Source organism: Aethina tumida, chromosome 3 (assembly GCF_024364675.1).
Source record: "Aethina tumida isolate Nest 87 chromosome 3, icAetTumi1.1, whole genome shotgun sequence".
In the NCBI taxonomy this organism is placed as follows: Eukaryota; Metazoa; Arthropoda; class Insecta; order Coleoptera; family Nitidulidae; genus Aethina; species Aethina tumida.
The window spans coordinates 9,895,564-9,912,628 of NC_065437.1; the positions used below are offsets into that span (position 1 = coordinate 9,895,564).

General features: G+C 26.4%; 1 protein-coding gene across 3 annotated transcripts in view; it reads left to right on the forward strand.

The window, feature by feature from the left end:
- Positions 1-17,065, forward strand: part of LOC109608618 (uncharacterized) — a 107,778-nt gene that overhangs the window by 84,695 nt on the left and 6,018 nt on the right. The window lies entirely within an intron of this gene.

The following is a 17,065-nucleotide window of genomic DNA, read 5'->3' on the forward strand; positions in this document are numbered from 1 at the left end:
TTTACCTTAAACGGTATTTAAGTCAAATTATTTTTCAAAATGGGCACCTTCATTATAACATCTCCAATAAAAACAAATAGTCCACATTAATTAATTCCCTTTTAACTTTCTTAGATCCGCTCATCAATAATTTTATGCCAGAAAAATTGTAGCGCCTTAAAATATTACATTTAATTAATTGCTAATTAATTTTAAAGCGCACTTCAAATTGATAACCCGCCATTAAAAATCGTTAAGTCCAATTTGTTATCTAATGAATGGAACATATAATTAATTTGGATCATGGATATCCATTGATGAAAAAAATGCTTTAATAAATGCGCCCATTATATAATCTACGTCTGACATTTGGTTATCGTCGAAATAGTAAAAAGAAAATAAAGTCGAAACTTGTTAGAGGCCGGCGTTTAAATTAACCAAGTTTCTGTCGCTCATTAATTTCGTTCCTTGTCACCTGTTTTTTTTAACTGTATTTTTATTGGATAAGGCTAATTTATTTGTTATATTAGTTTTTTTGCAAGAGAATTTCAGATTGGAAATTGGTTTTTGTACGAGCCCTAATTTTTGGCCCAATTATAATTTTTTAAATATAAATGCTTAATATATAAAATTTCTACTACATTACTTTTAAAATTATGTATAGGGTGATTCACGTAACTTTTATTGAAAAAGTTATTGATTTGAAATTTTTATAATTTGATTTGAACTACTATTTTCAAGAGAACACCATGTATATTTTTAAATTCTTAAATTCAGCGAATTATTGCAAATAGAATGATTATACTATGACCCAAATTAAATAGTTTTTGAGCTATTAGTATTTTTCAAAAAATTATGGTCTGTCATACTTTTTTAAAATTCAAATAATTTTTGTCCTGGTTATTATGTTAAAAATTAACTTGAGTTTAGGTATAAGATTTGATATATCTATTTTATTTACTAATGTGCCCTTCCGGTAAAACTAGAAATGAAATTTCTTAAATTAGGAAAGTAGTTCATGTCAAGTTATAATTGTGAATAAAATTTCAAATCAGTACCTATTTCCATTCTTCAAAAACTTCTAACGGAAAAGTTAGTGAATCATCCTGTATATTTATATAAATATATAAAATTGGAAGCTACAAATTATATAAACTTTTATAAATTTTGTTCAATTTTGTATTTTGATCATTTTTTGATCAAAAATTAATATTTACATAACTAACATTCAGTATTGGTAAAAAGTAGAGCAACTTTTTTAAAAATCAAATAATTTTTGTCCTAGTTATTAGGTTCAATAAAAATGTATATAAAAAATTAACTTCTCTTTATAAATTTAACAATTATGTAGTTAAACAATAAAAAAAAATATAATAAGCAACTTTTACTATTTATTACTACAAATAATTTTTAATTAGTATTTTAATTAATTCCATGGAAAACATCAGATGGTCAATAATATTTGGATCTATATTTAGAGTTTAGATCGGGAAGTTGACATGGCAAGTTCATAACTTTTAATTTTTTCCATTAAAAGCCACTGCTTCAAATATTTTGAAGTGTGCTTCAGGTCATTATGTTTTAAGATGTACAAAATTAAATGTAAATAACAAACACCCTGTATAAAATTCGGAAATACTAATAATGGTCCTCGATTAAGGTGTGTGCCAAAAATGAGCTGTCCATCACCAAAATTGATGGCTTTACAAACATTTTAGTTAGACGATTCTGTCAAAATTTTTGAAAATAAATCAATGAATGAAAAACTATTGAATTTAGGTGTAGGACATAGTGTATAGGTATTTTATTTGTAATTGCATGTAGAATTTATAAATCCAAAAATACCTTTTTCCCTTGCCCATAAACTTTTAATGAATAAATTAATTGTTAAATAAACTATCGGTGTTACAGTACGAGGACAAAAAAGAAATGTTCGAGGGTGGCGCATCGGCCAATTGTGGACAATTGAGCAAAGCATAAATCACTTGACGTGGCACAACCATAAATCACGGTAATTATTTACACAAACGTATAAGTGCAAAGATAAATCGCGCGTAATTATAATATAAAATTATTGCCGATGCAATAAAGCCCAATAAACGTCTCGGAGATGAAAAATCCGATAAGAGAGTCTTGATGTCTCAGTACAAAACGGTGGACCTCCCTGAAAGAATCCGCTAGACCTTTTCGTCTTGGTATTTCATATTTTATTAGTAGTAAATATCCAGTGGCATTTTTGTGGTCGATGGTAAATAATTACTGTACCTTTATTTTTATGTGCATCCTTACTAGATGTGTTTAACGATGTATTCAACTTACTGATGTGTAGACGAATCTTTTCATGTTCATGTTAATGTTCAGTAACGTTTTTGACACAATTTTCAATATTTATTATGTGGATGAGAAGTGTTTCATTTTATATGAACATTGCAATATGCAAAAACGGTGAAATGTCACGGTCAACAACAGATCTACTAAAATAAATTAGGACATCAATATTCAATGAAATCATTTAATCAGCGGTACCTTTAATCTTATCAAAAAGTCTAAATAATTAAAACGTTTCGCAAATATGTTTATTTTAAATTTTCCTGCCAACTAGACTATACTAGACTGGTTGTTATAAATACAGGGTGTTTCAAAAGTAAGATTTTTAAGAATTTTTAAGAAGGCTCATTTTATGGTTTCTATAAACATGTGTTCCAAACATCTTAAAAATGAGATACAGGGTGGTTAATTCAAAAAATTATCTCTATCTATATCTTTGACACCACTACTTATATTTTAATGAAATTTAGTATTCTGCTACTATACCAGAATAGGTATTTTCTGATCTAATAATAATAAATAAAAACAAATATTTATTTTTTATTTTTAAAAAATTTAAAACGTTTTTTCTTAAATTAAACCCACATATCATACATTTACATTATACTTAATACTTTTAAAACATCCTGTACATATTATCATACCGTTATAATTAGTTCCTACAAAATCAAAACTGATGAAGGTATCAATTAGATCGATCATTTTCTCTAGTGAGTCTCACGAACAAATGCATCTATGAATAATATTATAAAGTAGTTTTTTATAAAATCAATAAAATAATTAACTAGGATTAAAACACCAACGTTTGTTTAAATATTAATATTTTATAAACAGATAGATGTCAACATTAACAAGTACAAATTGAAAACTCGACATGTTATAAAATGTCCCGCTGCGATTATTTCATTTTGAAAAGGTTAAACGAGATATATGGGATTATTAAATAAAATTACAAGGTAGAAGCTGTATGTAATTTTTATTTTGAAATTTGATTTATTTACACGCATTAATCAATAAATCACTAACGTGCATTCACATATTAATATTAGGTTGAAATCTCACATTTTTTTCTATTTACATTTAATTGGTCATTTACGAAAGAAATTTTTGGGAGGCTGCGGTAATATTTTACATAAATTACGGGTACAAGGCAAGTAATAACAACAACAGGAATTCTTAATAACTTCATTAAAGCAACATTAATAGTAACCAACATGTAAATGGATTTACATAAAAGCATAATAAAATAATTCGAGTGTAGGAAGCAGTCTGCCTCCCATGGGGATCCTAACTGTTTTCTTGTCAAATGTACTAATTTACACCAGCCGGCTCGAACTCTGATATCGTACAGTTCACATCCTGCTGAGAAAAATTGTTTTCAGACTTATTGTTATATTTAATTTCATTTAATTCATATTCAATTGGATTCATTCTCTTTCTAATTTTTACAGTTAATAATTATTTAAATTTATTCATTGTATTTTATTTATTTTTAATATGACAAAAAATACATATTTATTCATCTTTCATAAATTAATTCATTTAGTCTTGGACTTAAGCAATAAAAAAAGATATATGTTATTAAAATTATATGTCATAAATACATTTATTTAGTAGTTTATGTAACACAAACACTATATTAAATTTATTATGATGTTATTCTTACTTTTCATTATGACAAAAAATGAGTAAGAACGAATTTATAAATTTATTTATTTAGTTTCTTATACAAATAATTACTTAATCGATTGAAAAATATAAAATTTTATAAAAAAAATCTACAAATTTATGCATAAAAAATATTTTAATATGACATATAGTAAAGTAGAGCAACTTTTTTAAAATTCAAATAACTTTTTTGTCCTGTTATTATGTTGAAAAAAATGTATTTTGCAAATTAACTTCCCTTTATAAATTTAACAATTATATAGTTAAACAATAAAAAAAATAAATTTCTACAAATTTATTCATTATATCATAAAAATATTTTAATGTGACATACAGTATTGGCAGAATGGACAGCAAGTTTTTTAAAATTCAAATAATTTTTGGCCCTGTTATTACATTAAAAAATATATATTGAAAAATTAACTTAAACAATAAAAAAATAATAAATAGTTTAATTTTACTGATGATTATTTGTTTTGGGCTGGCAAAAAGTGGAGTAACTTATGCTATTAAAAGTTTTATTACTACAAATAATTTGTAATTTGATTTGTAGCTAACAAAATTATTTTTAATATAAGAAATATTCACCGATATGTTTGTATACAGTATGTGCATAATTGGTATTAATTATATTACATTTGCATATACAGGGTGGTAGCAATTTATATATTTTTAAAGTTGCTCTATTTTCTGCCAATACTGTAACTCAAAAGCAGTGCCCCCTCGTTCACCAGACTGCAGTACTGTATAATAAATAAAAACAAATTTAAATTTTATCAATTTCATGAATTCAGTAATTTATTTTCAAAGATACATTAAAAATGTATTTTGTCATAAATCCATTTATTTAATTTTTGACACAGATAATTATTTAAATTTATTCATTTGAGTTTTTTTTAAATACTATTATGGTATAATAAAACATGAATGGAAGCAAATTATATTCTTCATAATACCCCAATTTGTCCGATTTTATTCTTATTTATGAAAGATATTATTAAAACAGTTTTTGGTGTGTTGAAAAATGAATAATGTGATGATAAATAAACAAAAATAAATTAAATTTTTCACAGTTATGTATCAAATTAAAAGATTTTTGTCGATAGTCATAAAAATTATAGTTATGTCAAAGGATTAATAGGAATGTAGATATTTTTAGTCACTATAAAAATGGTTAAAATTGTTAAAAGTTCAATGAGTAGAAAGCAAACAACATACGTGTATATCTAAATTTTCTGCATGGTTAGTTTGAAGAGCGTCTCTGACAACGGTAATATGAAAAGCTTATTAGACCTAAACTTTCCCAACAATCACAGTGTTTGTCAACAAGTAGCCGTAACGTTACATCCATATTTGGACAAGCAAATATTGATATTTCCATATGCGATTAAAGTGAACATAAAAGCGTTTCTACCAGTTGACACACACCGGATTATATTTTAAATTCTCACTTTGGACATTTAATTTGTATTTAAATATAACTGGGCCCATTAACATGGTGTTATGAAAAAAGTTTTCAATTTTTAACAAATACATATACGCACGTTGACGTTGGACCGCTAATTTTTTGAATTAAGACGTCTTAAACTTGTCGCTATAAATGATTAGCAATTCTTCTGTTGTACAACATCATTAAGGTAAGAAATACGTTCTAAACAATTACGATCTCAAGCAGAAAAGTTTGTTTACCAGCAGTTTATGCGTAAAATCTTTTCTGCTTAACACACCAGACAAACATTTTCCAGGACATAGACACGTTAAGTTGTTTATTGAATGATAATTTGTTACAGTCCTAATCTAATGTGTAATAAATACAAATGACAATTTTCCTCGCATGCCGTTCCGCATGCGGAATGCGATCACGTAAAATAATGCAAACGTAATTGAATTTATCATAAAGACGAATCGTGAATGTCGGAATGGGCGACCAAGTTCCTCAAACGCCGCTGATTTTATTAATGCGGCCACGTTTTCTGGCGCCGCGACACGATCCCCGTGAAATAAGCAAATTTCGTAAGTGTTCGTAAAAGTTTTAACGCGATTTGGAACTGGTTTGGAGTTTTGCGGATTGTGCATTTCAATGCTGATTGTTTTATTACGGGGGAGGAATGGATTTTTAACTTATATATTTTATATATTGTCTTCAATGAGTTTTTTTGTGTAAAAGATTATTAAATTTATTAGATCATTTTTTTTTCATCAACAAATATACCTGCGAAATTGTTGTTTAAAAACAGCACCATCTTTATTCAGAGCCTTGACAATGTTTTTGAAAAACCTAGTTTTATGGCATATGGCATAGTTAATAATTTTTTTATTTTTTTTTAACTTAAAATTTATTAATAAAAGTGTACACTCTACGTAAATACTAATTTTTTAAGGTTACACAATTTTCAATACATACACATATTTTGTATGTTGAAGAGAAAGTTGTTCAATATATTTTTGTTAACTTAATTGTTCAATAAAATAATTACCAAAATGCAAAATTGAACAAAAACATTTTTTATTTTATTTTAGTTAATAAATTTTTTCTTAAATTTAATAAAATTTATTAATAAAATTGTACACTTTACGAAAAATTAATAATTTTTGATGGTTACAATTTTTTTTTTTTCAATACATATATACATATTTTATATATTGAATTTAAATAATAATTAATTTAATACAGGAAAAGTTGTTCAACATATTTTTGTTTACTTCTCTAGTTTTGCCGGAAGGGATATCAACTTTGTTTTTCATATTTTCAATGGCACACTCTGTATATTTTTAGATATTTAAATTTTACATGTAATTGCAAATAAAATTGATATATCATATTCTATACCTAAATTCAATAGTTTTTGAGTTATTAATATTTTTCAAAAATTTTTATAGTATGAAAATTTGATAGAATTGAAATTTTTTAAAGGAAGTATTCGGTGAAACACCCTATATATATAAATTTATTATAGATAATTTAATTAAATTTGCAGTTTATAGTTTATTATAAAGTTTAACTTTATATTAATCAACAAACAGCAAATGAAGGACTACAAATTCTGATATTTATGTACTAGATTTTCAACCCAAACTTGAAGTGTTAAAAATATTTTAGTAGTACAAATCTTTAACATATAATAATAAAATTATACAGAAGAAGTTTGAGGCCAGAATATAAGTGCAAAATAAATTATGCATGCGTACAATAATGGACGGTGCCATACAGAAATTGTATAGCGTTTCCGCACTATTATAACATAATGTTAATGGCAGATTAAATTACATTAAAGAAAAGACATAAAACAGGAATATTGCATTTCATATTGTAATATGCATGCACGTATACGTATGTATATTATGTGTATGAGCTGTACACACAATGTGATGGTAAACAACCAATTTTCCATATTTCACAAATTAAATTTATTCGATCCGTTCTCATCGATATAAAACTAATGTATTATGTAGTTTATGCCGGCTACAAATTGAAACGTCACATCTGCCGTACCTATGATTTACCGTCATGACAATACTACTGTAAAATCATACGTTTACCATTACACTTTCTAAGTATGGAGTTAAGGAAGCTTTCTAACATTTTATATAGGTCGTAAAATAACGCAACGCATTTCATTAAGTACGGATCGTAAAATTTGTCAGATGCGAAGCGTATAAATTTACACTGATTTTATTATTATTATTTTTTTGCTCATTTGTCCAGTCGATTTTAGACCGACTTAAATGAATACGTCTTGTGCACCTCGGCGGACGGCGCGGACACAAATGGAGCCTGCGAGATGGGAATCGGCAGATAAACTGCCGTCTTACTTCTTGCCAACGGACAAGGATTAAACGGCTCGAGTGGGATGAACGACTGCAATTAAAGATCACGGATCTTTTATCCATTCTTGTTTTAGAGGTGTGTCCGGTCTGATTAACAATGGATCTGTGTTTTTAGTTGAATGGGAATTATTTAAGCCTCTACATAAATAGAATATGTTCACTTCAAAAGGAAAACAAATTGCTACAAAATATTAATAAAGGAATGGAATATGTAAATTCGAATAAATAATTTAAAAGTGATGAAAATGTAAATATCTAAATATTTATGATAATCAAATTTTTAAACATTTTTAAGTTATGAAAATAATTTGAAAACTTCTCTTTCTCGTCTTTTTTTTCTAGTACTTATCTAAATTTCAAATCCAGTCCAGATTTGGTTACCTTCATTTCCTTCATACTTTAGTAGGTTAGAACAATATGTCAACTACCATAATTTAAATCGAAATTCTAGTTGCTATCCTCTAGTGTGCCACAAGGATCCGATCTTGATCTTCTTCCTTTTTGTTTATTCATTAATGATTTTTCACATAACATATTTATCTGTCTTTTATAATTAGTGAATTATTAGAAGATCATTTATAATTCCAATTTATTAATGATTATCTAATAATTGTAATAATCTATTGTTATCGTTTTCTCAATTTTGTCTCTGAGTGTTAGGATTTATAATTACAAATTTTAGTGGTAGTTGTAATGTAATATTCTTTTTTAAGTGCAAAGATATTATCAAAGATTCAGAAGTTCTGTTTGATAATAAATTAACTTTGAATGGACTTATTAAAAAGATATTTTCTTCTCCACAGTCTCTCGGATTTATTTTGAACACTTTTTATGATTTTAACAACCTTAACACCTTTGAATTACTCTATTTCAGCTTGTGATCAAAAGTAGATTATTGTTCTTCGTAATTTAGACTAACAAATATTTAAAAGCAGCACCATATTTATTCAGAGCTTTGGCAAAGTTTTTGAAAAGACTTAGTTTTATATGGAGCGATTTAAAATGTTTTGGAGGAGAATACTCTCTGTTCTTTGTGTGTGACATAAAATGAACTAGACCTGATAGCACAATTTTGGCTGTAAATTTGAATTCTACGCACCCAAATTACTTATAAAACATTCTCCTTTTTTCCTGTCATTTTTTTTTATAGTCCAACGTATGCTCTACTGGGTAAATCATTATTTTAAATTATTCTTCTTTTAAAACAAATGACCTTTTAGTCCATTTTTTCTAAGATATTAGATTGTGAGAATATGTATATTGTCAGATAAAATTGTGTCAAAACGTTCCTGCTTTAGAATGTTAAAATAAAACTTTCATTTAGTGTCGTAAAATTAGATTAATTGAATTTAGAAATAATTGCAACGTCTTGATTGCACACTGACATATCTCGAGGCGTGCTTTTATCAGTCTATAAATCAGCGTGCGTAAAATCGATTGTAAAACGGCAAGTAAAATTAAATCAGTCATATTGTGTGTGATTGAAGCCCCGGGGGCTGACTAAATACAGAAAGATGGCGCCGCCGGTGTGACATGGAAAACTTATTGATATACGAAGGTAATTAATTCAAATCGGACCTTGAAGTGTTATTGCACACACAGTGTAAACACTTGATCCGTGAATGTTTTTATTATTATTTTTTTTTTCGTGTTATGTTGGATTTTTGTGCGCCATTAAATGGGGGGTGAAACCGTCTTCAACAATTCGGTTTCCCGGTGAATTGTTCTGATGAAGCGGCCGTAAACATAAATTTGTTAAACTGCCATGAATTCTTGCATATTTGTCGCACGGCCGGGCTTAATTAGACGATAAAAATGCAAACAATGTCCTATTTAAATTTACCTTATCTAGACAGCGTAACAGATACAAGGAAATAATCTTAAATCAAGCTGACATAATTGTGATTTAAATATTAGCAAATTGCAATAAAATGAAACAAATAGCGGAAAGATTTATTACTTGTTGATTGTAATGTGCTTTTGCGTGGACGTAAAATACGGATATCACGGAAATATGGACTGGTATTTTCTAACAAGTGAAACTCTACCACTTTACTCAAACTCAACTAAATTAATTAATTATGAGGAAGTGACGTTAAAAAGGATATATTATGTAAATTAATTAGTTTTTTAAATGCAAATATTTATTAGAGTAAATGTTCATTTACTTAGTTCATCAATAAATTATTTAGAAATCTGAGATTTTCACAGTTTTTCACCCAAATTCTATTCTGTAATTTATTAATAATTATTCAAATTTATATTATTCATATTTATAAATATTATTTAATAAATAACATTTTTAAGTTTTGAAAGTAATTTGAAAACAATTTATTTTTATATATATATTTAGAATTTATCAAAATTTCCATTGCAATTCAATGTTGGCCCCTCTTCATTTCTGGTTCAATTCCAGTGCTTAATCAAATTTATATTTTTTATAAATAATAGTTCTATTTGTTAGGAAATTTATGGTGTCTTGTCCAAAATTTTCATTCAATGAAAACTTGGAATAATAATAATAATACTGTTAATAATTATAATTATAATTTTAAAAAAAAAATTATAAATTGTTCTAGATTCATGAATATTTTATAATCATTAGATTTCCATAAAAAATACGTAATGGGAAATTTATAATGTTGAATGTTCCACTGAAAAATACTTGAACTTTAGAAAATAACTTGGAAAACCCTGTTATTTAGCTAAAAATATTTCATTCGCATATTTCCTTATTATTAACGTTTAACAGCGATTAAAATTGTATTGTTTGTAATACTTGTAATATTTGTTGTTTATTTAAGGAATCGGTAGATTTCTAGTTTAAATCTGTAGTAAAAGCTTAAAAGAAAACTTCTAAAAGTCTTGATTTATTTTGATAGATGGCAATAATGTTTTTATTTATATTTTATAGAATTAGTACTATTATTAATGTTATCTAAATTCTATAAATAGTAATCGTGTATTTGCAATGTAAACTAAATAAACATAAAGGGAAATAAAAACTAATTCTGTTAAACAATAAACCAAATTAAGTAACTGTTAACTAATTAATTTTCATTATATCATAATATGTTATTAAATAATTTAAAGTAGACAAAAGTGACTATATTAAATTTTAAGTGAAATATTCCTGTAAGTAATTATTGTTAATTAGTCATAATTTTTAATTATCACTATTAATTTGCAATCAATTCAATTCAAGGATTGTTATTAATGTACAATTTAAATTTAATTTATCATATTTTTTGTAATTTTCTTTAAGACTTTGTGTAATTAAATATTTTTAAATTTGTACTGGTTATTAAATGTCATTTAGTTTTTAATTTTGGGTTATTTTTCACAAATTTAAATTTACCTAAATTTAGTTTCAATTTTAATTTTTAATTAGGTACCAAATATGTTTGAATTTCTTGGTTTTAAATCCAAAAATAGTAAATTTAAATCCAAAAATAGGAGACTTGAAGTAGAAAAAAGTGACTAAATTTTAAGTGAAATATTTCAGTAAGTAATTATGGTTAATTAGTCATGATTTTTAAATACGGTGTATTTAAAAATTTTAATTTTATATTGGTTATTCTCACTATTAATTCTCATTCAATTTAATTCAAGTATTGTTAATAATATACAATATTCCTTAAAAAATTTTAATTTTTCATATTTTTTATAATTTTCTTTAAAACTTTGTGTAATTAATTATTTATAAATTTGTCATTTATAGTTTTCAATTTTGCGTTATTTACATAAATTTTAATATATCTAAATTCAGTTTTAATTTTAGTTTTTAATTGGATTCCAAATATGTTTGAATTTCTTAGTTTTAAGTGCAACAATAGTGGATTTTGGGGTAATTTTCACAAATATAAATTTACTTATATTCAGTTTCAATTTTAGTTTTTATTTAAGTGTCCAATATGTTTGAATTTCTTAGTTTTAAATCCAAAAATAGTTAATAATATTACCCGAAAATAGAGTGAGAAAATTCGAGTAGGTATTTAGTTTAGTAAACAAATAGGGGAACATAATAAAAACGTCACAGCAATATTTACCATGGCTGCGAAGTGTATATTTTACGCCATTGTCGAACGTTATAAATTTAGCACGAGTTATTCTATTTCGGTAGCACATTTATCAAAAATAACCACCGTTCAAATAGTTTCGGTTCAACACATTATTTTGCACATAATAACATGCACATAGGTGGTCGTTCAGTACAGTTCGGTACGTCCACGTCACCTAATTAAAAATGCCTATTATTTCAACACCGGCATCGGTTTTACGATTAAAAATACCTTCCGGAAAGTTATTTTATTACACGCGCCTATTAATAATGTCGGCGTAATCTCTCAAAATATGTTGCCGAATTCCTTAGACAGGATTTTATTGGTCCAATAATTTAATTTTTAATTGAGTTACCATAATCGAACATTAAAAATGGTTCCTAAGAAAATATTAAATTATGGCGGATGCTCCTGACTGCACACGTTCCAAAAAATAAAACCCTTTCATCACTGACAAAATTAAGATATAATAGATGAAAATGACATCGAGAACACCTCAAGTCCCTTATGGTAAAGCCCATAAAACCGATCGTAAAACAACGCAACATAAATAATAAAATTAAACTTGTGTTCTTGAAAGATAACAAATACATTTATGGGGGTGTTACACATATTGAACTAGGCGACTTTCGATCATTCTATTCGAGAAAAACCTATAAAAACATCAACACCTTTTAATACAAAACCTAAAATAAAATTCTAATAAATTAGGTTCGTGTTTTTTGTTGATTAAATTAAACTTTTCAGGATTTATGTGGGTACGTTTATCTAGTTACAAGTTTTGTGGGACACGTTCGAGTTTTGGTCACTTATCGATTTCATCTGTTTGATTTTTTTTTCTCATCAATCTTAATTTTTTTAATAACATTTAGTACTTTAGATTATGATAAGTCTGGAATGTTTAATTATAGTATTTGTTTATGTATATCTGTCATTCATAGATAAAAATATATATATGTATAAATAGTATTGCACTTAATATAATGGAAAAGTGCTTAGTAACGATTAAAAAAATCACCTAGTTTATTATGTTTATTTTTTACCTTATAAAATAAAATATACAAAACGAAAGCGGTGAACAAATACAGGTTTATCCGAGCAACGTAAAGTATCGTGTATATCTCGTTATTTATTATTATGTTTTCTAATAGAAAAACATTGTGACACTAATTGATCTACTGTATTTGTTATTAGTAACATGTGTTCATTACTCAATCACTATTTTTAACCCACAAAATCATGTTAGGGAAATTCATTTGATTATAATAATTAATTAACAGTTTCAGTGCTAATCACTTTTATGTTTTCAGAACGTCCAAATATTTCAATTTTGTTTTATTTTTTATTTATTCCCAGTAACAAATTAAAAAGTTAAATTTTATTTAGTTTTTCTTTTTTTATTTAGGTATTTAATATAGTTAATTTTATTTGACATTTATTATTTATTATAAATATAATTTCTTAAAATGATAATTTGTACTTTTTTAATACATTTATTTAATAAAACATTTCGTTTTAAAATGCTATGTTTAATTTTTGTTAATAGTTTCAGTGTTAAATTAATTTTATTTTATCACAAAATGAACCATCCAAATAATTCAGTATATTTTTTTATTTATTATTAAAATAATTTCTTAAAATGAAAATGAGTACTTTCAATTTTTTAATTATTTCATTTAAAATTATTTTATTTAATTTTTGTTAATAGTTTCAGTGTTAAATTAATTTTATTGTATTACAAAATTGAAACGTTCAACTAATTCAGTTTCATTTTATTTTTTTAGTCCCAGTAGATGACTAAAAAAATAATTTTTATTTATTTTTTGTTTATGATAGTACTCAGGTACTAATAAAGTTAATTTTATTAAATAATTTTTATTTATTATTAAAATAATTTTTTTAAAGAAACATTCATTTAAAATTATTTTATTTATTTTTTTTAATAGTTTCAGTGTTAAATTAATTTTATTTTATCACAAAATTGGAACGTCCAATTAATTCAGTTTCATTTTAATTTTTTATTCCCAGTAAATAATTAAAAAATAATAATTTTTATTTATGATAGTATTCAGGTACTCACATAGTTAATTTTATTAAATAAATTTTATTTATTATTAAAATAATATCTTAAAATATTTCAGTCCTAAATCAGTGGAAAGATATCAAACATAAACAATTTTATTTAATAGATATTATTTATTAATAAAATTTCACTCATTTTTATTTTAACAATCTTTATTAGCGTTTCCAATTTGAACATTTTAATATTTATTATTAAGATTAAAATTATAAGAGATTGTTAAAGAGTAAGTAATATATTAAATGTTTATTCAAGACTTTTAAAATGTTATACTTACTACTTTTGATTATTTAAAACTTTTAAACTAAAAATGTTCTAATTTTGCTACTCTCAATTATCTACCGATAAAATATACAAATGACGCTCAGGAACCGGCAAAGTTTGTTTAGTGATTGTGCGTTCATGTTCGGCAGCAATTCATCGTCTAGTTATGCCTTCCGAAAACACCTCGTTCCCGCAAAACCCCGACCAGGAAACTTTGCACCCGTTTATCGGTAATCGTGCCGTCATCGATGCGTTATCTCGATCGCACCGTGAATGAACGTGACGCAACCCCAATCGCACACCGGGATTTACCGGACTAAGCGGATGCCGGTGTCCCATCCAATCCGGAAACGGGACACCGTAACTTACCCCCGAATCCGGGCGAATCGGACGCGCATCAACAGGTGGGCGTAATGTAACCAATTGGCGACGTCAAACGCGACGAAGGTGTGTGGGTGGTGGCGAGTTTGATTTCGCGTGTGCCCGGGATTATATTTAAGGGAAACTGACACGATTCGGGTTTCAGTTAATTGGGAACGGGAACGGAGGGATTTTATGCGGAACGGTCGTACGGTGCGTACGTACGGTGGGTTGTCGTTTTGGTGATTTGTGACTTCAATTTGGATTACGGCTTATTTATCAACCACGTCAAAAGGTAAAGAGATACGTACTGATACAGTCATATTTTTCGGCCGAATTAAATTTCGTGTTGTTAGTGTTATCGCAGTTAAATGGACAATTTAGTACGGAAAGGTGTCTGGTGTTTCGAAAAGTTGTTTTGTTTCACTATTTCCTACGATACAAATTAGAATAATAAAATGTTGATGACCGATAATTATTGTTGAATAAGAATCGACGGCTGACATTTATTGACGTCCGATTTTTACAAACGACCCAAATAATTGCTTTTTTAAATTCCGTAAAAATCTTAATGACGTTCTAATAGGTTATAACATAACGGTTTCATTAATAATTTTAACACGTCTTCCTGGTGTGACAAAACTACAAAAAATACATGTAAATTTTATTAATTAAAAACATCTGCTTAAAACAATGTTTTCTTATTTCTCATTATAATAAATTCGAATTTTTATCTCATTTAATTTTATAATACATATTATTATTATTATTATTATTATTATTAATTATGTTGTACCTTAAAATATTTAATGAGTCGATTATTGGGTTCATTTTAATAAAAAACGGCTTATTTTAAGATACAGGGGGGATTATGGATTATGTATCAATAGGCATACTGATATTCAACAAAATATCTTCCAGTGGCGTTCGTGAGGGATTTAAACTAAAGCAAAATATGGGACATCACTGCTTTTATCGAAAAATTATTATAAATCCTGTGTTTCAACTGGTCTAATTAAAATGTCTGTAAAACCACAAATTTTGATTCTATTTATTCTATTTGTGGCACACACTTTAATTAAGAAGTACCTAACAAGAAGTCAGTACGTATACGTACGTATAATTTTGTTCACCTTAAAATGTTCAATTTTATATATAATTGCAAATAAAATGACAGTACCATGTCCCATAATTAAAATTAATAGTTTATGAATTATCATTTTTTATTCCAAAATTGATTGTCAAACTAAAATGTCTGCAAAACCACCAATTTTGATTCTATTAATTATATTTTTGACACACACGTTAATTAGAAAGTACCTTATAAGAAATCAGTATAAGGAATCCTAAATTTTATACAGAATGTTCGTTATTTACGTATAATTTTGTGCACCTTAAAACGTTCAATTCTACATATAATTGCAAGTAATATGGCAGTACCATGTTCCATAATTAAAATTAATAGTTTATAAATTACTATTTTTTTCAAAATTGATGTAAAACCATTAAAATCAATTAAAATTAATAGTAATGAATTGATGGTCTAACTAAAATGTTTGTAAAACCCATTAATTAAGAAGTACCTTATAAGAAGTCAGTATTAGTATTCCCAAATTTTATACAGAGTGTTCGTCATTTACGTTTAATTTTGTGCACATTAAAACGTCAAAAACATAGTTATTTTCAATAGAATATCATGTGTGATTTAACTTAATTAAAACGAATATTAAGACATATTTCGATTGATATAGACATTCCCTATACTTAAAATGAATATTTATAGACGAAAATTTTATTCATGCTTGTGTGAATTAGCTTATTCCGTCCAATAAATACAAACGTAATCGAAAAGCAAGTAAAAAACGAATGATTTATGGCCGTCATAATGAAACATTTAGTTCAACAATAGGAAGACAATTAGCATGTTCCTGTGCCTAAAAATAAATTACACTGATCAATTTTCATGTTGTCAAAATAAAGTGGACCATTGATTTACGATCACGTATCGTAATTTTATCTATTTGATTTTTAAAAGTGAGATTATGAAAGTGTCAATCACGTTTTCTTGTCATCCTTTTTCTTATTAAAAAATATTACCTTAAATACAATCAAAATTTTAAACATTTTATGGTTATGAAAGTTTTTATGACTCAATATGTTTTTATGACTTACAACATTGCCTTCCTTATTGTCTTATTACTCAAAATGTAACCTTGTGGTTGATGTCCTGATGAAAATACAAGATTACAAAATCAAAACTACGAACTCCATACAATTTAAAATTTAATGATTTTCTTGTTCCTGATAAGATTCTACTTCCGATGAAATTTCTGTCGCAGTTCTTCACCGAAAACAAGTCGTAACCTTGTGTCACTGTTCCGAAAGTACTTTTAGGGCCAATTATGACGCATTAACAACGCATTATCAAATACCACGACGTACAATTAGTCAATTAACCACGAAACCGTAACAGTACCAGCGACTTTTTCTCCGATAA